General features: G+C 45.0%; 1 protein-coding gene across 2 annotated transcripts in view; it reads right to left on the reverse strand.

Moving 5' to 3' along the window:
* The window catches only part of SLC35F2 (solute carrier family 35 member F2), a 482,376-nt gene that overhangs the window by 154,882 nt on the left and 306,767 nt on the right, over positions 1–20,727 (reverse strand). The gene's annotated exons all lie outside the window — the stretch shown is intronic.

Consider the following 20,727-nt stretch of genomic DNA (forward strand, 5'->3'; position numbering starts at 1 on the left):
TCATTTCTTATGGAGGCAACCAAGTTTAATTGATAAAAATGCATATGAAAGAGAATGTGACAGCTATCATGGTGCTTGAAGGCTGGCTTGACGTTAGGAATTATCAACATTATTTTTATGAAATTCTCTCAGAAAAATGTTACCACCTGAACAGGTGCAAATTCATTATGACTAGAGCTCTATTGTACAGGAAAAACCTTGGATACACTTCATTCTTGTTTTGCAGCAAATTTGACTATTATATTTGAATTGTATGCAATCAAATTGAGATAACTATGCTTACAGTCATATTAGGTTTAAAAACATCAAAATACTATTCAACATTATCATGTGCCATAATACAGTCTTATATTAAAAAGGTATCATTTTAAAAAGCCCTGCATACACACCACTTGTGTCCTGCGTTAAAACTTTCAAAGGTGGTGCCAAGCTTTATTAAAAGGATTCAAAATGATTAGACTGAAGCTGTCAGACTACACTGACAAGACACTTGGCCGGATTTACGAAAGCTTGCACAGAGTGCAAGAAGAGTGTGGGAGCTCACGGAGGCAATATATCTGCCGTGCGATCCAGGTACAGCCAGCAGGGGCGTGCACGAGAGCTGCTCAAGCTACTCTTGCACGGACAGCGTCATGGTATGCAAATTACCTCATTTACTGCTGAAAGCTATGAAAATTAGATAAATTTGCAATACAGGAAACACTAACCTGTCCATGGAAGATTAGTGTTATCTGCATAAGTGTACTCCGTTGGTAACGGAGTACCGTTCTGCAAATAGCTAAATGGAGCTATGACAGCTCCAAATAAAGGATGCATACAGTTGAGGAAGCATGCCAATGGCCAAATAAAAGGCCATTGGCATTTATAAATGTTTAAAATTATTAAAATCTAATTTTTTTCCCCCCGATCTCCGATGTTTAAGCATAGCGCAGCACCGCGCAAACGTGCAGTGCTTTAAAAAAACAGAAAATAATTTAAAAATAGCCAAAAATAGCCATTTACACTAAAAAGCTTATCCTGCCATGCAGGTGAATGGCAGGCTGAAGACAACATGGCCACTGAGTAGTGGTTGATAAAGGGAAGAAGCTCAGTGTGAGAGATGTAACCATGCATTAATAGGCGATCCTATGCAAATGAGGATAAAGATAGTGTATCCCAATTTTCCCCAGCATGTGAGCCGTCCCAAGAGTGTATGTGTAGGAGTAGATGAGTAGTAGAGTATAATTTAGGTAACATCATGTTTGCCCTGAGTTGCTCAGGATTGCAAGAGGCGTGTCTACAGTTAACCTTTTTGAAAACCAGAAACCAAAGGTGTACGCCGTGAATATATCTGAAATTTCTTGCAAACGTGCATACAGCGTGTGCGCGCATGTGCGCTCATTTGGGCGGCGCTGCCCTGGGCGGAAACAGTAAGGGAAAAGGAAGGAAAAGTAGTAGTAGGAAGTTAACCAAGGAAAACTAGCAGAGCTGCCAGGTGAAATATATCAGAATCAGCCAATTACACAGGCAGCAGACTAGCCCAGGCCAACCCGGCACTTTAAACTCTCCAAACAGCATTCTTCCCTGTTTTTTCCCCAAGAACTCTGCAACACTGCAGTATACAAAGAGGGAAAGCTTAAAAACTTTAAAGTCAGACAACATGTTAGGGGCTGCTCTTGCTATCATAAACTAACATGTACAAGGTGCTGAGGGTGGTGATGTTGTGAATGCTGCTGAGTAACCCACAGTGAGGAGACGGAGAAGAGTGTACAGACCCAGAGTAACCTACCAGGGGCTACATGAGCTGGAGATAGTGGAGCGCTATAGGGTGAACAGAGACCTCCTGCAGCAAATTGTTGAGCTGTGCTGGCCACGCCTCACACACAGAGCCAACAGAGGGGAACCCATCCCAGTGGATACCAAGGTATGTGTTTGCCTAAGAATACTAGCTACAGGTACCTTTCAGAGACTAACTGGTGATATGATGGGGATTTCACAGGCATCAGCATCCAGGGTACTGCACCAGGTCCTGGATGCCATGTCAGCACATGTCGGTGAGCACGTATATTTCCCCAATTCCAGTGAGGCATTGGCCATCAATATGCATCTTTTCCACCAAATAGCAGAATACCCTGAGGTAGTGGGTGCAATAGACTGCATGCCCATACACATCAAAGCACCAACTGGTGAGCGGGGTAGGGTCTACATCAACCTCAAGGGCTTCCCCTCCATCAACTGCCAAGTCTTGTGCGATGCCCAGGGCATAATAATGAATGTGTGTGCTGGCTGCCCTGGAAGTTATCACGATTCCTACATCTGGCATCTGACGCAGCTGTAGCAGAGATTTGCCAATGGGGACATCCCTGATGGTCACCTAGTGGGGGATGCTGTATATGCAATGGAGCTATGGCTGATGACACCCATCAGAAATGCACACACCCGAACAAGAACTCCATAATGAGGCACACGCACAAACAAGAAACATAATTAAGCCTGTGTTTGGGATGCTCAAGTCATAGTTCAAGTGCCTGGACACATCTGGTGGAGCCTTGCAGTACTCACCAACTACATGTACCCAAATTGTCATGGTATGTGCCATGCTACACAGCATGATCCTGTGGAAACAGCTGCAGCAGGAACAACATGGGGCAGGGCCAAACAGCCCCCCACCATTGCCAAGGCCTGCACAGGCACAGCGTGACTCAGAGGAGGAACAACCTGAGCCTGCCCCAGTAGGCAGTAGGAGGCATGCCCAGTATGCCCTGCCCTTGGCAAAGAGGCAATGCATAGCACATACACTGACTCAGTAGGAACCCTGGAAATGACACCGCTCTCTGACTCACACATACAGTAAAAGGAATGCCTAACTTGACACTACCTGTTTTCAAACATGTATAGGGAGTGTAATATGTGCATCCAACATAGGCAGCCCTGCAGCACCACCTGAGGCATGAGTCCCTATTTTAAGCAATATAAAAGCACTGCTAAGCAAATTTTACCAGTATTGAGCATATTTAAATACAAGTGCGCATAGCTGCGCACCGCTCTAACCAGCGCAACGTCAGGCAACGTCGGGCAAAGTTGGGCAATGTTGGGCAAAGTCGGGTAAACACGCTCACACCTGCTTTACTGTTCCTTAACCAGTCAGGTCTGCCCAGCAGGAAAATAAAAAGCAGTGACAGGGCTCGAACTCGGGATACTGTGCACTATAGTCACAGTACTGAACCACTAAGCCATGACAGCATTTCACTGGCACTGACACAACTTAAGTCACTCACACATACCAGTTGGGGGGGGTCACATACCCAACAGTCACAGCCAGCAGGACAATTGTAGACAAACGCAAACTCAAACAAATGCTGTATTATGCCCTCTGAAGAGGCATATGAGTAACCTCCCCCCAGGGCTATGCAGACAGATAACAGCAGGCCAGACAGTGTGATGTGGGTTGGGTAGGCTATGAAGTCACAAACTAATATGTGTGTAATTGGAAGCTAAGGTCTGTAGTACAGTGGTATGCCTCAAGCCAGTATGATAGGCACCAGTACAGACTGAAATGGAGTATCTGACATAGCAGTGCAGGCCTAGCAAATGTGTACAAGTGTCAGGTGTACCCCTCATCCTATGTACACCCGCAGTAACAATCAGGTGTGCCCCCCTAGGTAGAAATGTACAAATAATAGCTGTCCCCCCTGTATGTAGAAATGTTGATAAGTCTATGCAAATTGACTCATGGAAGCCCTGCAGGCACAGTGTGCTTCCTGTTGATGTACAAAGTACAGCTGTGTACACTTACCATAAATGTAGATGTTCGAGTGTCTTCACTGTTGCAATCATGACTGTAGGGTTCTCCCCTGCCGGCAGGCAGTCCTTGGTCGGCCAGAATCCCAAAGTCTGGGTCCGGCGTCGGCTTTTCAGCCACGCTCCCTGACGTCAGAGCGCCAGGAGTACAAAGCTGACAGCCGATGCCATGTTCTCCAGTTTTTCTTGCCCCAGATGTCAGGAGTCCCAAAATGAATAACGTCCCATACCCTTTGCAAATACACCTCAGAAGAATGGTGAAAAAAGGAACCACACAAAAGTAAAAATAAGAGGGGACAGGAGGGAGGGAAACCCAGACTGCAACAGTGAAGACACTCGAACATCTACATTTATGGTAAGTGTACACAACTGTACTATGTTCATCGTGTTTCACTGTTGCAGTCATGACTGTAGGGTAGAATCCCAAAGCAGAATGAAAGGGAGGTGGTCATAAAGAAGAAGAGGCGGCTAAAAGGCCCTGCAAGACTGCAGAAGCAAAGCCTGCCCTAGACTTAGAGTAGAGAGGTAGATTGTAGTGCTTTGAAAAGGTATGCACTGAACTCCAAGTTGCAGCTTCCAAAATGTCTTTGGTAGCAACTCCCCTGAGGAAGGCAGCGGAAGTGGCAGCAGCTCTGGTGGAATGAGTCCTTATACTCCCTGGGATTTGCTTTCCATGGTGTGAATAGCAAAATCTGATTCCATGAGCAATCCATTTAGAAATGGTCTGTTTTGAAATGGCTTTACCTTGGGAACTTGAAGCATAAGAAACAAACAATTGCTCTGATTTCCTGATGTCCTTGGTTCTGTCCAGGTAAACACGTAGTTGTCTGTGTACATCCAAGGAATGCAAGATCCTTGGAATGTAAGATCCTTTCCCCTTTATTTTGAGGAGTGGGGAAAAAGTTGGCAAGTGAATAGTTTGATTTAAAGCCACTTTGGAAACCACCTTAGGCATGAAAGTAGGATTAGTCCTTAAAGACACCCTGTCTTGATGAAAAATAATATAAGGTTCCACAGCCATAAGAGCTTGCAACTCTGAAACTCTCCTGGCAGACGTCAGAGCTAACAGGATGGCTGTTTTCCAAGATAAAAACTTGATGTCAGAAGTGGCAGCAGGCTCAAAAGGAGGTAAGGTGAGCTTTTCCAAAACATAGTTGAGATCCCAAGCAGGAATGGGAGGAGATCTAGGGGGCCTTAAGTTCTTAGCTCCTCTGAGAAACTGTCTCATGAGCTGGTGGGAAAAGATTGGAGGGTCTGTATTATAATGAGCAGAAATAGCAGAGGCATGTATCTTAATGGAAGAGAAAGAGAGACCCCTATGTAAGAGGTCTGTCAGGTAAAGTAAAATCAAAGGAATGTTAGGAAGAAGAGGATCAGAATCCTGAGCCTGCATCCAGGAACAAAATCTTTTCCATTTTCCTGCGTAAGATTTTCTAGTGCTAGGACGTCTGGCTTCTAAAATGACATCCATAACCTGCTTGGGTAGGAGAGAATGAATCAAAGACCCTGGATTAACCAGGCCGCCAGGCTGAGAGTTCTGACATGGGAGTGTAGAACCTGACCCTGGTGTTGGGACAAAAGGTTCGGAGTCTGTGGTAAAACCCAAGGGGGCTCCAGACAAAGGTTTTTCAGAGTTGGGTACAAAAACTGTCGAGGCCAATTTGGGGCCAGCAAGATTATCATCTTGGGCTTGTCCTGTTTGATCTTTAATAATACCCGTGGAAGAAGAGGAAGAGGTGGAAAGGCATATCCCGAGAGGTTTCTCCAAATGAATGATAGTGCATCCACTTTCCAAGCCTGTTCGTGGAAAGTCCTGGTGCAAAAAATCTGTAGTTGATGATTGAGGTGGGATGCAAAGAGGTCTATTTGAGGACATCCCCAGACTGCTGTTATCATCTTGAATATTTCGGTGTCCAGCATCCACTCGTGTGGGTCCGAAAGGTTTCTGCTCAGACTGTCTGCCAGGAAGTTTTGCTTTCCTGGTAGAAACTGAGCTTGAAGGTCCAGATGGCAAGCTAGAGCTGTGTTCCACAGATCCATGGCTAGTCTGCAAAGGGGGTAGGAATGAGATCCCCCCTTGCTTATGTACCACATAACTGTGGTGTTGTCTGTCCGTATCAGTAGTTGTCCTGGTTGTAGAAGATTCCTGAAGGCCAACAGAGCTTTCTGAACGGCTAACATTTCCTTTAAATTGATATGTAGATGCTTTTGATCCTTTGTCCAAAGGCCCTGCAGACAGCTGCCCTGAAAATGGACTCCCCATGCATAATCTGAGGCATCCGTGGTTAGTATCCGAGTGGCAGGAGGCAGACAGAAGGGTTTTCCTTTGTTTAGAGTACATGCCTTGGACCACCAAAGGAATTCCTTTTGAAGACAAGGCAGGACGGAGATCAGTATGTCTAAACTGTGGCAATGCTGGGACCATACACTTTTTAGGTACCACTGTATTTTCCTCATATGTAGTCTTGCATATGGTACGAGAAGGATGCAGGAGGCCATGTAACCCAAACCCTGCAGGAATCTCCTTGTAGATAGCAGAGTTAAAGTTGCCAAGGTTTTGAAAGTTGAAGCCAGCTGTAACTGTTTTTCATATGTCAGAAATGCCATCTGGGTTGTTGTGTTTAGAGAAGCGCCCAGAAAAATTATTCGCTGTGAGGGTGTCAAATTTGACTTTATGTTTACAGTGAATCCCAGGAACTTGAGAAGATTCTGAACAAACTGTAGATGCTGGAGTAAGACATCCTTGCTGTCTGCCTGAATAAGACAGTCATCCAGATAAGGGTAAATTTGAATTCCCTTGAGTCTGCAATAAGCTACTACTGGAGCCAGGCATTTGGTGAAGACCCTGGGCGCAGTAGACAATCCAAAGGGCAGCGCAGAGAATTGAAAGTGCCTCGATCCGGCCTTGAACCTGAGGTATTTTCTGCGGTCCTGCCTGATGGGAATGTGTAAATATGCCTCCTTTAAATCTAAAGTTACCATCCATGCATTTTTGGTCAGCATTGGAAGTAGCTGCTGTAGAGTAAGCATCTTGAATTTTGGTATCTCTAGAAACGTGTTCAAGACTGACAGATCCAGAATGGGTCTCCATGAATTTTGCTTCCTGGGGACTAGAAAGAGCCTGGAGTAAAAACCTTGTCCCATCTCTGAAAGTGGAACTAGTTCTATGGCTTTCATAGCCAAGAGAGCTTCCACCTGGTTTAAGGCCTCTGTCCATTAATGTTTTGGAAGATCTGGCCATCCGCTTGGCCTTGGTAGGGTATGAAAATGGAATTTTTAACCTCTTGAAACCACATCCAGAACCCACTTGTCTTGGGTTATATGAGTCCAATTTTGGTGAAAAAGAGAAAGTTTTCCTCAGAGAGGGGCTTCCAGGCAAGAAGGTCCTGCAGCCCAACAGAGGGAGTCATTGAGTCTGTTTCCTATGAGCTTGTGACCTGTTCTCTCCTCCCCTAGGGGTGGAAGCAGTCCACTGTCTTGGTCTGTAAGAGGCTTGTGTTTGAGGCCTTCCTCAGGAGCGTCTGTATCTACTCCTCTGAGGCCTGTCTGAATTGGGAAAGGACCAATTTTTAGTAGGCCAATTCCTACTAAATCTGGGTGGCTGTACTTGTAAGAAATCTTTAACTGTTTCCATGGATTTTGCCTTGTCCTCCATCTTTTTAATCACCTCTTCAGCTTTAGATCCAAACAAAACATTATGCTGGACAGGAGCATCCAATAATTTAGCTTTTACTTGATCTGGCAAATTTTGTTCCTTTAACCATGCATGCCTTCTAATTACTGTGCCAGAGGCAGCAGCCCTACAAGAAGCCTCCAAGGCATCAAATCCACAGTGTAAACCATGCTTCCCAACTTGTTCAGTGGCATGCATTAAGTCATGTAATTCCTTATCATCTGCACAGGCGGAAATGGAAGTTAGCTTTTGTTTTAAAACAGACAGGAGAAATTGCTGGTATTTCAGCATATGAAACTAAAGCCCTAATAGATAAAGTAGAAGTGTACACTTTTTTGCCCCATCTTTCTAAAGATCTGGAATCCTTCTCAGTGGGAATGGGGTTTTTAGCAGAAGCGGCCTTAACTCCCTTAGGACCCTGAGAAATGGTTTCAGGGTCAGCAGAAGGGTTCTTGTATAAAAACTGGTGGGAATTAGGAACCCTGTAATATCGGTCAGGCTTAACAGGAGCTGGAGGAAAAGAGTCAGGGGTTAAGTTAGCCTCCGAAAAAGCATCATCCACAATATCCAAAATAGGAGGAATAGCCAGGGGTCTATGTTGGGGAAGAAGAAGAAAATCCCTTAGTCTTTTCTTAGATTCTGAATACTCATGTCCTTCCCAGTGGAAATGTTCCCTCATTTCATGCAAAGTTTCCCCAAAAGAGAAGTCCTCAGGGGGAGAAGCTGAAGGAATGGATTCCTCAGCATCATAATCCTCATAAGGAGGGAAAGAATATTCTTGGTCAGAAGAAGAAACTGAAGAAACAGAAGCCTGATCAGAGGAGTCATAATAAACTTCCTGCCTTGGCCTTTTATCTGGAGGGGGATGTGAACTCCTAATCATAGTAAGCAAGTCCTCCGCCATCTTAAGTAACTGTTTCTGTGACTTGGGAGCCAGATCAGAAGAGGCCTGTGTTGCAGTCTTTGATTTGGAAGGAGTCTTTGCCTTTGTCTTTGGCTTTGCCTTTATTAGAAGCTGAGTAGGCCTGAAAACCCCTTCGGAAGCTGGTACCTGCACAGCGGCTCTGGACCCATCCGAAGGAGCATTGTCCGAAGGTCCTGCAACAGAAATATTCAAAGGCCTAGTTGGCTCCTCGTGGGAATCCATTTCGGCCATCGGTTCCGAAATGGCCGACAGGGGCTGCAAAAGCGCCTCACTGACGACGGCCGAACCTGAAGCTGGCTCTGCTTGAACGATATCGTCTGATTTGGACCTCGGAGGCCTGTCTTTGTCCTTGCATCGTTTGTGAACTCCGGTAGCCGGAACCGTATCAGACGACATTTTGTAATTAAAACGCCTACCGAAGTAATGAAATGCAAAATCGTACCTTCGTTTAATTGTACGTTGATTGAATCTAGCACAAAACCGACAACTAGCTACGTGGTCAGGGCCTAAGCAAGGAATACAGTAAGAATGAAAATCCTTATGAGGTATTTGCTTCCCACATGAAATACAATTATTAACTTTTTCTGACATCGGACTGGAGCAAGAAAAAAGTTTCCCCAACGGGGTACTTAGCTTTGAGTAGGAGAAGAAAGTCTTCGGATTGAAGTTTGTTCAGAAAAAATTGTCAGGAGTCAGCCGACCGGCACTTGCGAACTGCTATCACCTCACGGCAAGAAAGACTGGAGAACATGGCGTCGGCTGTCAGCTTTGTACTCCTGGTGCTCTGATGTCAGGGAGCGTGGCTGAACAGCCGATGCCGGACCCAGACTTTGGGATTCTGGCCGACCAAGGACTGCCTGCCGGCAGGGGAGAACCCTACAGTCATGACTGCAACAGTGAAACACGATGAACATCACAATGGTGAGCCCTGAAGTAAAAACCAACTTGATTTTTCACACACATATAGTACATATGCCCATAGTGGGCATGCTCACATACTTAAACAAATTTAGCAAATTTCAGTCAGCAACATACTGTAAGGTCATACTGGGCATGCTCACACACTTAGGCCATGTCTGAGTACAGCAGTGGGCCACAAATATCTGGCAGTTGCAGTTCTTACTCCAGACACTTGTCACTATTCACCAATCCTGCCTTGCGCACACAATGATATGAAAACAGACCCATATAATATACTGGACCCCTGTCATAATCAAACTATGTACTACAAGTACTTAAGTTGTTCAATGAAAGTGAAAATGCAAAGAAGATCAATAAATCTCCGATCAGTATCATCAAGAAACAATGAGCACTCCTAACATTACCCAAGCCATGTTCTGGCAAAAATATTGCCAAAGAGTCCATAGAGAACCATGAAGCTGTCTTTCGCTATGTCATAAATATCAATGTAAACTCATATATATTCTGACTCAGTGCAAAGTGTAAATGAATACATGTACATGACTGACATTGCCAACATCTTGTCAGACAGGTTCATGCATATTTACCCCCCTCTCACTGACAAAAGGGCCCATTACCATACCTGGAGATTGTGAAAACCCAGAAATCACATATACAATGGTTAAACAGCTCTATCCAAACCTAAAAACACTGAGTATACGGGATGACATGGTTTCCCTGGCTGTGTCATATGTGAACTCCTAAACAAACAAACCCTGCTCTTGAACAGTCTGTTGAGACTCACCCTCTGTACAGGATATGAAACTGTTGAATGGGTTACAGCAACATTTGGCACACTCCACAAGTGTCGGTGCACAACAGACCATGGGAACTATAATCTTATAAGACTGATCTTCAAGGCCATGGAGTCCATCATTATGGAACTCAAACAGAGCTATTGGGAGCCTACAAACACCCAACCCTACCCATTTTGGCTTGGTCAGGGGCAAACCATGGCTCCTAAACCTGCTAGACAGTTTTCAAGGCAGTCACCCAGGACATACATCAATGAAATGAGCTCCATACGGCCTACATAGACCTTGAAAAGCCCTTTTCCAACATCCCACGCACATGTCATATCCGCAAAATCAACAACCTGTGCATAAACACATATGTCATCTGATGGATTGCCAACTGGGGCACAGATAGATCCCACAAGGTAAGAATAGTGGTCTCCTGTTCAAGCTGGTAGCAACTGCTCCCATGGCTCAGTCCTGGGACCCCTCCTGTCTGGTGTATACTTTTCAGAAATACAGTCAAACACATGAGGGTTATGTTTAGCAAATTTTGTAGATGACTGCAAAAAGGTTGTCATAATTGATGTTTGGGACAACAGACATCCTTAAAAAGGGTCTCAGTCAGGCAAGTGTGGTGTCAAAATTATGGCCTTGAGCTAGTCATAAAATACCACATAGGTGCCAACACCCTAAATATGGAGATAATAATAAGGGCTCTATGGACACGTGGATAGTCCTCTCTACTTCCAGAAACACATTCAAAAAGTGGTTAGAAAATCATGCTGTGTGTTCCCACAAATTGCCAAGGTCTTTGCATGTAGGTCAAAGGAGGTTGCCTCTACTCATCAGTCATCAAACCCATCAGAGAGTATCACGGCACACTTGCGATGAATCTGACTAGGCACCTTCAGCAGGTGGAAAGACCACTGAAGTACTTCAACAAGAGGATTACTGGCCTCAAACAGTTGCCCCATGCAACAAGACTGAATTTACCTCAATCTGTACTCTGTTGCATACTGTCTACCCAGGCGATCTCTGCCCAACAGACAGGTCCATGTCCAATACAGAACTGATGCACATGCGCTATCTGAAGTAAACCCAAGCTCACTGTGCCACATGCTCTAGGAATATCATCATCACAACAATAAAAAGAACATGTTGGAGGGATATATTACTAACTCACAGACTTCCCCTATTTTGGAACAGGCTCCCAACCTACATTAAGCTGAGTCCCTAACTGACGCTCTTCCAGAGGAGCCTTGATGAGTGTATGTGAAACTGAACTGTCACACCACGGATCCCTTAATCAGCTCTACTACACAGAGGCCTAGGGAACTAACCCCATGTGTGGTGATAGCTGCATACTCTGGCCATACTAATATGCCTTCAGGCAGATAGGCTATTACCTAACGATATATATATATATATATATATATATATATATATATATATATATATATATATATATATATATATATATATATATAGGGGGAACAAAGTATAATAAGCCAAAGATGGATGGGCAGATGTGTGTAAGAGGGTGACCATGACAGGGAGCCATCCAGGACTGTCCCACCCAGCACACATCCCAATGGCACAAAAGACATGAGGTGCACATCTCACCCACTGTACATAACAGCCACCAGTATCTGTAAGCATTACAGAGTATGTGGTCCATGTGCCTGCTGTACAACATGACTGTACAATGTAGTATACATCTACTATCTGTAGATATGTACCTGTCACATAGGTTCATAGGTATGTAGTAGACTATCTTCACGAAGGCATAGGTTAGCCTAGGCAAGTTGTGCAGCTTTCACCACCCCATTGAGTAGTCTCCCAAGCCCTAGTTCTAATAGTACCTTAAGCCCCTTTCTAGTGGGGCTGCTGATGGGATGCCTGGCATGAATTATCTGTTTCCCATCCACTCATCAACGTTCCTATTGAAGAGCGTCAGCGAGGGGCTCTGTCTGATGTATAGTGGGACTTTGTTCCACAGTAAGGCAAGTGTCTGGGATGGTACTCTATCCAATCAGCATGTTGTATTCATTGTTGTGATGAGGTTCATATCCCTGGAGTGTGTAGTGTGACTCAATTTTGTTAACTGTTGAGCATGCTTCATCTACGGATATGTGTTGGACATGGCTCTGTATGTTAGGCAGAGTGTGCCTCTGAGTAGGTGGTACGCAACGGAGAACAGATTTAGTTTTACCAGTTGTGTTGCATAACACAACTGTTTGAGGCCAGTAATCCTCTTGGTGAGGTACCTCCGTGGTCTCTACAGCTGCTGGATATGCTTAGTTGAGTACATCCAAAATGGTGCATTGTACTCAATGATGGGTCTGATGACTTAAGGGTAGAAGGCCACCACTACCTCTTTTGATCCTGATGCAAACCCTTTGTTGAATAGGTGGGCCACATAGGATTTCCCAATCACTTTGGCAACATGGTTGTCAAAGGAAAGATGACTATCTACTTGTGTCCCCAGATCCCTTATTACCTTGTCAGTTTTAAGGGGGTAACACCTATGTGGTAGTTTGTTTTCACCAAAGGGGATTACTATGCATTCTTCCACATTGAGCTTGAGGTCATGATTCTGACACCACACATCTGTCTCAGAGTCCCTTCTGGAGAATATTTGTGTCACCCGGGGAATCTGTTATGGCAAACACTTTACAGTTCCCAGCAAACTTAGTCAACCACAACCCTCCTGTGTTGGCATGTACTTTTGAGAAGTCTATACCAAGCAGGAGGGACCCCGGGACTGAATCCTGGGGGACACCAGTTGTTACAGGTGTAGAGTCTGACATGTAGCCAGCAACTCTTAATTTGTGGGATCTGTGAGCCAGTTTGCAATCCATCTTGTGATGTAGGCATTCATGCCCAGGTTGGCGTGTTCATCTATGATACCTGACTGGGGAATGGTGTCAAAGGCCTTAGCGAGGTATAGGTAGGCTGTGTGGAGCTCATTTCAATCATCTGTAGCATGGGTAATTGTCTCAAAGAAATCCACCCAGTTCAGGAGGCGTGATCAGCATTTGACGAAGCCAAACTGGGTGTGCTCAACTATGTGAAGGTTCCCAATGTCTTTATTGTTGACTTCCATTATGATTGGCTCCATTGCCTTGCAGATCACACTCGTCAGGTTCATAGAGCATGAATGAAAAGGGTCTTTTGTGGCCCCACCCCTGTGGAGTGGGAAGAATGTTGCTGTGCAACATTCTATGGGTACATATCCTGTAGAGAGGATGTAGAGAGAGGTGTAGGTATCCTTGATGAATATGGATACATCCCCATCCTATGTGCTATGATCAAGGTTCTGACACGAAGGTATGGAATGAGTAGTATCCTGGTAGTGCTGGTGTGCTCTCTGGAGCCTTGAACTAGGTTTCTGTTACTGCACAGATATCAATATTGTCCATACTGAGAAGTGCCTCAAGTTTGTGCATCTGGAGGCTGAGACTTCTGACAATGAGTAGCATTTAGCTCACTTTGTGGTTATTTGTGTTGGTTACGAGGTTTGGTTTGTTCTGAATGACCGGTATTCCACACCTGAAGTCAACACCTCATTGATCCAATCTGACCCTAAGCTAATTACCCTGTATATCCACATTCTGCCCCCCCCCCCCCATTAAAGAAACCATGTTAAAAAATATCTCCAAAGACAACTTCATGATTCTTAAGACATGATTGGAGAAACTCCCTGGTCAGCTTCAGTAAGAAGCTGAGATCCCTCATAAAATCCTCCAAAGCTAGTTATGAAAACAAAATCGCCACTGACTCTAAAGACAACCACAAAGCATTCTATAGCTATGACAAGAATCTCAATGGCAACACTCATATCTGCTCTGAGTTAGAGTACAATGGCACTAAATATACAGAAACAACAGATATTGCCAACATCCTGGCAGATAGGTTCAGTGCTAACTTTACCCCTCTGTCATCCCCTAAAGGGCCCATCTCTATACCAGAAGAATGCAAAGTTCCTGTAATCACGGCTGCACAGGTAAAAAACACACTATCCAAAGCCAAGAACACAGCATCCATGGGACCTGACGACATCCCAGGCTGTGTTCTACATGAACTACAGAATGAACTGGCACCCCACCTAAGTACCATGTTCAATCATAGCCTCACCTCAGGCTATGTGCCCACTGAATGGCGCACAGCGACAGTTATCCCACTCCACAAAGGGAGAGCCACCACAGACCCTGGAAACTACCGCCCCATTAGCCTAACGAGCCTGGTCTGCAAGGCTATGGAGCGTATAAACATGGAACTTGTAAACAATGACATTGGTAATCTCCAAACTCAGGACCCCACCCAGTTCGGGTTTGTAAAAGGCAGATCATATCTCCTAAACCTGGTAGACTTCTTTGAAGCAGTCACCAAAGCTGTAGATTAGGGTAAGGTGGTTCACACAGCCTATCTAAATCTCGCTAAGGCTTTTGACACCATCCCCCACTCTGGAATTATAGATAAACTCACTAAACTAGGTATAAATCCCTATGTCACAAGATGGGTTGCCAACTGGCTCACTCACAGAACCCACACTGTGAAAGTAGCAGACTCCAAGTCCAGCTTCAGACCAGTGACAAGTGGAGTACCACAGGGTTCAGTCCTGGGTCCTCTCCTGTTTGGTATCTACTTCTCTGAAGTACAGGCCAACACAGAAGGTCTTTGGCTAACGAAGTTCACAGATGACTGCAAACTAGGAGCCATAATCAAAACTCCAAAAGATGTGGACATCCTACAAAAGGGCCTTGCTGAGACAGATGCCTGGTGTCAAAGCCATGGCCTCAAGCTCAATGCCAAAAAGGGCATTGTCATTCCTTTTGGTAAAAACTAAATACCCATGAACTACCACATAGGTGGTAGTCTACTTAACACCGAAAGTGTGATAAGAGACCTTGGGACACAAGTGGACAGTAGTCTCTCCTTTGATAATCATATTGCCACAGTAGTCAGGAAATCCTTCTATGTGGCACACCTCAACACAAAAGGTTTCTCACCCAGGAAAGAAGAGGTCATTGTTCCCCTCTACGTGTCACTCATTAGACCCATTATAGAGTACAATGCCCCTTTTGGTATGTACCTCACAAGACATCTACAACAACTGGAAAGGCCACAGAAATACCTCACAAAGACGATTATCGGCCTCAAAGAGATGCCCTATGCAGACAGTCTCAAAAAACTGCAGCTTTACTCCATTGCATATCGCCTACTCAGAGGCGATCTCTGCCTAACACACAAAGCTATGTCAAACCCAGAGCCTTCAGACATGCTCCACTTAAAGAAATCCCAATCCCTACGAGCTACACGCTCTAGGGACCTAAACCTTGTCACCACAATAAACAGAACATGCTGGAGGGATAGATTCCTGTCCCAGAGGCTTCCCATACTCTGGAACAAACTACCTATCTATATCAAACAAAGTTCCTCATTAGCACTGTTCAAGAAAAATCTTGATGATTGGATGGGAGATAGGAAATTCACCCCGGGATCACTTCTGTGGCTCTGCTCGACAGTAGCACAGGAAAATTATTTTCTTGGGTGGCGAAAGCCAGGGTACCTTTGGCTAGGCTTATATAGGCCCTAGTACCTACCTATGAACCTATGAACTTCAGGACACCCATGCAGATGGACAATACAGTTACGACTACTGAATCCTACACAATTGCACTTTGTAAACACTTACATGAGTGCATGGATCATGCTATCCCAAACAGAACCAAGATGCTATCCTCCAAGGAAAGGAAGCCAATCTGGTGGTCCCCTGCCATAAACAAAGTGCACAACAGAAGGAAGAAACTGTTGCAAAAGAGGGTAAAACCCATGAGTGGAGGAGCTCCCTGGTCAGCCTCAGTAAGAAGCTGCAATCCCTGATAAAATCCTCCAAAGCTAGTTACGAAAACAAAATCGCCACTGATTCTAAAGATAACCATAAAGCATTCTATGGCTATGTCAAGAATCACAATGGCAGATAGGATCAGTGCTAACTTTACCCCCCTCTCACCCATGAAAGAGCCCACCTCTATAACGGAATAATGCAAAGTTGCTGTCATCATGGCTGTACAGGTAAAAACCAGTCTCCAAAGCCAGGAACACAGCATCCATGGGACCAGATAACATCCCAGGCTGTGTTCTACACGAACTACAGAACAAACTGGCACCACACCTAAGTACCATGTTCAATCATAGCCTCACCTCAGGCTTTGTGCCTCCTGAATGGTGCACAGTGATGGTTATCCCACTACACAAGGGGTGAGCCACCTCAGACCCAGGGAACTAGTGCACCATTAGCCTGATGAGCCTGGTCTGCAAGGCCATGGAACGTATCATCATGGAACTTAGAAACAAAGACATTGGCAATCTCCAAACTCTGGACCACAAACATTTTGGGTTTGTAAAAGGCAGATCATGTCTCCTAAACCTGATCGACTTCTTCGAAGCAGTCACCAAAGCCGTAGACAAGGGTAAGGTGGTTCACACAGCCTATCTAGATCTTGCTAAGGCTTTCGACACAATCCCCCACTCTGGAATTATAGATAAACTCACTAGACTAGGTATAAATCCCTATGCCACAAGATGGGTTGCCAACTGGCTCACTGACAGAACCCACACTGTGAAACTAGCAGACTCAAGTCCGACTTCAGACCAGTGACAAGTGGAGTACCACAAGGTTCAGTCCTGTCCTGTTTGGTATCTACTTCCCTAAGAACAGGCTAACACAGAAGGTCTTTGGCTAATGAAGTTCCCAGATGACTGCAAACTAGGAGCCATAATCAAAACTACTAACGATGTGGACATCCTACAAAAGGGCCTCACTGAGACAGATGCCTGGTGTCAAAGCCATGGCCTCAAGCTCAATGCCAAAAAGTGCATTGTCATCCCCTTTAGTAAAAACTCTGTACCCATGAACTACAACATAGGCGGTAGTATACTTAGCACTGAAAGTGTGATAAGAGACCTTGGGACATAGGTGGCCAGTAGACTCTCCTTTGATAATGACATCACCACAGTAGTCAGGAAATCCTTCTACGTGGCACACCTCATCACAAAAGGTTTCTCATGCAGAAAAAAAGAGGTCATTGATCCCCTCTACTCACCACTCATTAGATCCATTATAGAGTACAACTCCCCTTTTGGTATGTACCTCACAAGACATCTACAACAACTGGAACACCCGCAGAAATACCTCACAAAGAGGATTAGCGGCCTCAAGTACATGCCCTACACAGACAGTCTCAAAACACTCCAGCTTTACTCTGTCGCATATCGCCTACTCAGAGGTGATCTCTGCCTAACATACAAAGCTATGTCAAACACAGAGCTGTTGGACATGCTCCACTTAAAGAAATCCCAATCTCTCAGAGCTTCGGCCCCAAAACCCGGACCGAAATACAAAAGGAGGGGGTGTATCCATTTTCATAAAGGATACCCACACCTCCAGGTCAGTGCACAGCACAAGGCCTTGGAGACCATCCAAGTGCAACTAACAGTGGGCAAAGCTGCTTATCAGATTGTAGCATGCTACAGATCACCTACCTTGTCTCAGGACCCTCACTCAGCATTCCTGAGAACACTGGAAAATATAAATGTTCTACCAAACACCATGATATTAGGAGATTTCAACTACCCAAACACTGACTGGGAGAATTACTCAAGTGCAAACTCCTTTACCCAATGCTTCCTAGACTTTATAAACTCAAACGCCCTGGAACAGCTGGTCACCATGCCCACTAGAGGTGACAACATACTGGACCTAATCATCACCAACTTGGGGGATCAGGGTTCCACACCACAGGTAAACCCCTCACTGATAAGATCAGATCATAAAGTAATCACACTGGACATCCACATCCCGACCCCACCCTCCAGTCAAGGAAACCACTGTGAAAAACTTTTCAAAAGCAAACGTCACACTTCTCAAGACCGAAGTGGAAAGTTTCAAAGCCCTCTTGCTACAGGATAATGCTGTCCAATCTGCAGAATCCTTTACAAAGCATCTACAGGGATGCATGGATCAAGCCACCCAAGTAAAATAAAGACTAACTCCTCCAAAAAGAGGAAAGCATTCTGGTGGTCCATGGCCATAAATAAGCTATACAACAGGAGGAGGAAACTACTACATGACAGAGCAAAATTCCAAAAAGGAAAGGCATCACTGATCATTATTAGCAAGAAACTACAATCGCTCATAAAATCATCCAATGCCAATTTCTAAAGTAAAATTGCCAAGGAATCTAAAGATAACCACAAAGTCATCTTTAGCTATATCAAACATTTAGGTGGCAATCCTCAGATATGCTTTGAGCTACTGCAAAATGGCAAAAAATACACTGAACCAACTGACATTGTCAACATCCTGGTGGACAAGTTTAGTGCAAACTTCACCCCCCCACCCCCAAAAGGGCCTGTGTCCATCCCAGAAGAATGCAGAGCCCCATACATCATGGACATGCAGGTAAAAACAGCCCTCCCCAAAGCGAAGAACACAGCATCAATGGGACCTGATGGTGTCCCAGGCTGAGTCTTACATGAGCTCCAAAAGGAACTAAACCCTCACCTAAATTCACTGTTCATACTCAGCCTTACCACATGCTATGTACCCAAAGAATGACGTACAGCAACAGTCATCCCACTCCACAAAGGTGGTGCCACAACAGAACCTGGGAACTATCGCCCTATAAGCCTGACCAGCCTGGTCTGCAAAGCTATGGAGCGAACTATCATGGAACTCAAACAGAGACATTGAGAACCTCCAGACACTGGACCCTACCCAATTCGGCTTTGTTAAAGGCAGATCCTGCCTCCTAAATCTAGTTGACTTCTTTGAAACAGTTACCAAGGCCATAGATGAAGGGAAGGTAGTCCACAAAGCCTACCTGGACCTTACTAAGGCCTTCAACACCATTCCCCACTCTGGCATCATAGACACGCTTACCAGCTTGAACATTAACCCCTATGTCACGAGATGGGTGGCCAACTGGCTCATGGATAGAACACACATGGTCAAAGTTGCGGTGCCATGTCCGACTCAAAACCAGTCACAAGTGGCATCACACAGGTCTCGGTCATGGGACCCCTCCTGTTCAGTATATACTTCTCTGAGGTACAGGCAAGCATGATGAGAGGACTATGGCTGACCAAGTTTGCAGATGACTGCAAACTGGGGGCCATAATCGACTCTCTGGCTGACACAGACATCCTCCAGAAGGGTCTTACAGAGACAGATACCTGGTGTCAAAACCATGGCCTCAAGCTGAATGCCAAAAAATGCATAGTCATCCCCTTTGGAAAAAACAAAGTGCCCACGAATAACCACATAGATGGTAATCCACTAAGTACGGAAAATGTAATTAGGGACCTGAGGACCCATGTAGATAGTAACCTCTCCTTTGATAATCACATTGCCAAAGTGGTTAGATATTCCTTCTATGTAGCCCACCTAGTCATGAAAGGGTTCACCTCTAGATCAAGAGAGGTCATTGTGCCCCTCTACTCATCACTCATTAGGCCCATAATAGAGTACAATGCTCCATTTGGTATGTACCTTAATTGGCACATGCACTCATTTGGCCCATAATAGAGTACAATGCCCCATTTGGTATGTACCTTAATTGGCACATGCACTCATTAGGCTCATAATAGAGTACAATGCCCCATTTGGTATGTACCTTAATTGGCACATGCAACAGCTGGTAAGACCACAGAAGTACCTCACCAAGAGGATCATGGGCCTCAAAGAGATGCCCTATGCAGCTCGACTAAAGAAACTCCAGCTCTACTTGGTTGCTTACTGCCTGCTCAGAGGTGATCTATGCCTGATGTATAAGGCCATGTCCAACCCGGAATTAATGGACATGCTCCACCTCAAGAAAAACAAATCTCTTAGAGCCACACACTCCAGTGAATTAAACCTCAGCAAAGCAATAAACAGGATGCGCTGGAGGGATAGATTCCTGTCCCAGAGACTTCCCTCGCTCTGGAATAGAATTTCAGTTGATGTTAGGCAGAGACCCTCGCAGACTCTCTTCAAGAGGAATATTGACGAGTGGATGGGAAATTGTACATTTACCCCTGGAATCACGTCAGTGGTCCTGCTAGAGAGGCCCGAGAAACTAATTTAAAAGGGAGGTGAAAGCCAACACCATTCTGGCTAGGCTTGTAAATGCCCTTGGGCAGATAGCCTAGTACCTACCTATGAACCTATGACAATACACACTCTAGGGACTTAAACCTTGTCACCACAATAAACAGAACATGCCAGAGGGATAGATTCCGGTCCCAGAGACTTCACATACTCCAGAATAAACTACCTATCTATATCAAGCAAAGCTCCTCATTAGCACTCAAGAAAAATCTTGATGATTGGATGGGAAATAGGAAATTCACCCTGGGGATCACTTCTGTGTCTCTGCCCAACAGTGGCACAGGAAAATAAATTTATTGGGTGGCAAAAGCCAGGGTACCTTTTCGGCTGGGCTTGTATAGTCCCCAGGGCTGATAGCCTAGTACCTACCTATGAACCTTTGAGCCTTGCCTAAAAAAGTTAATATGGGTACAGCAAGAGCCTTGGCCAGTATTCAGAAGCATAGGGGCGACAGGTGCAAACCATCTGTAGCAAAGCAACAAGGCTCGTCTATCAT

The sequence above is a fragment of the Protopterus annectens genome, chromosome 5.part0 (assembly GCF_019279795.1).
Source record: "Protopterus annectens isolate FY-2018-M chromosome 5.part0, PAN1.0, whole genome shotgun sequence".
NCBI lineage: Eukaryota > Metazoa > Chordata > Ceratodontiformes > Protopteridae > Protopterus > Protopterus annectens.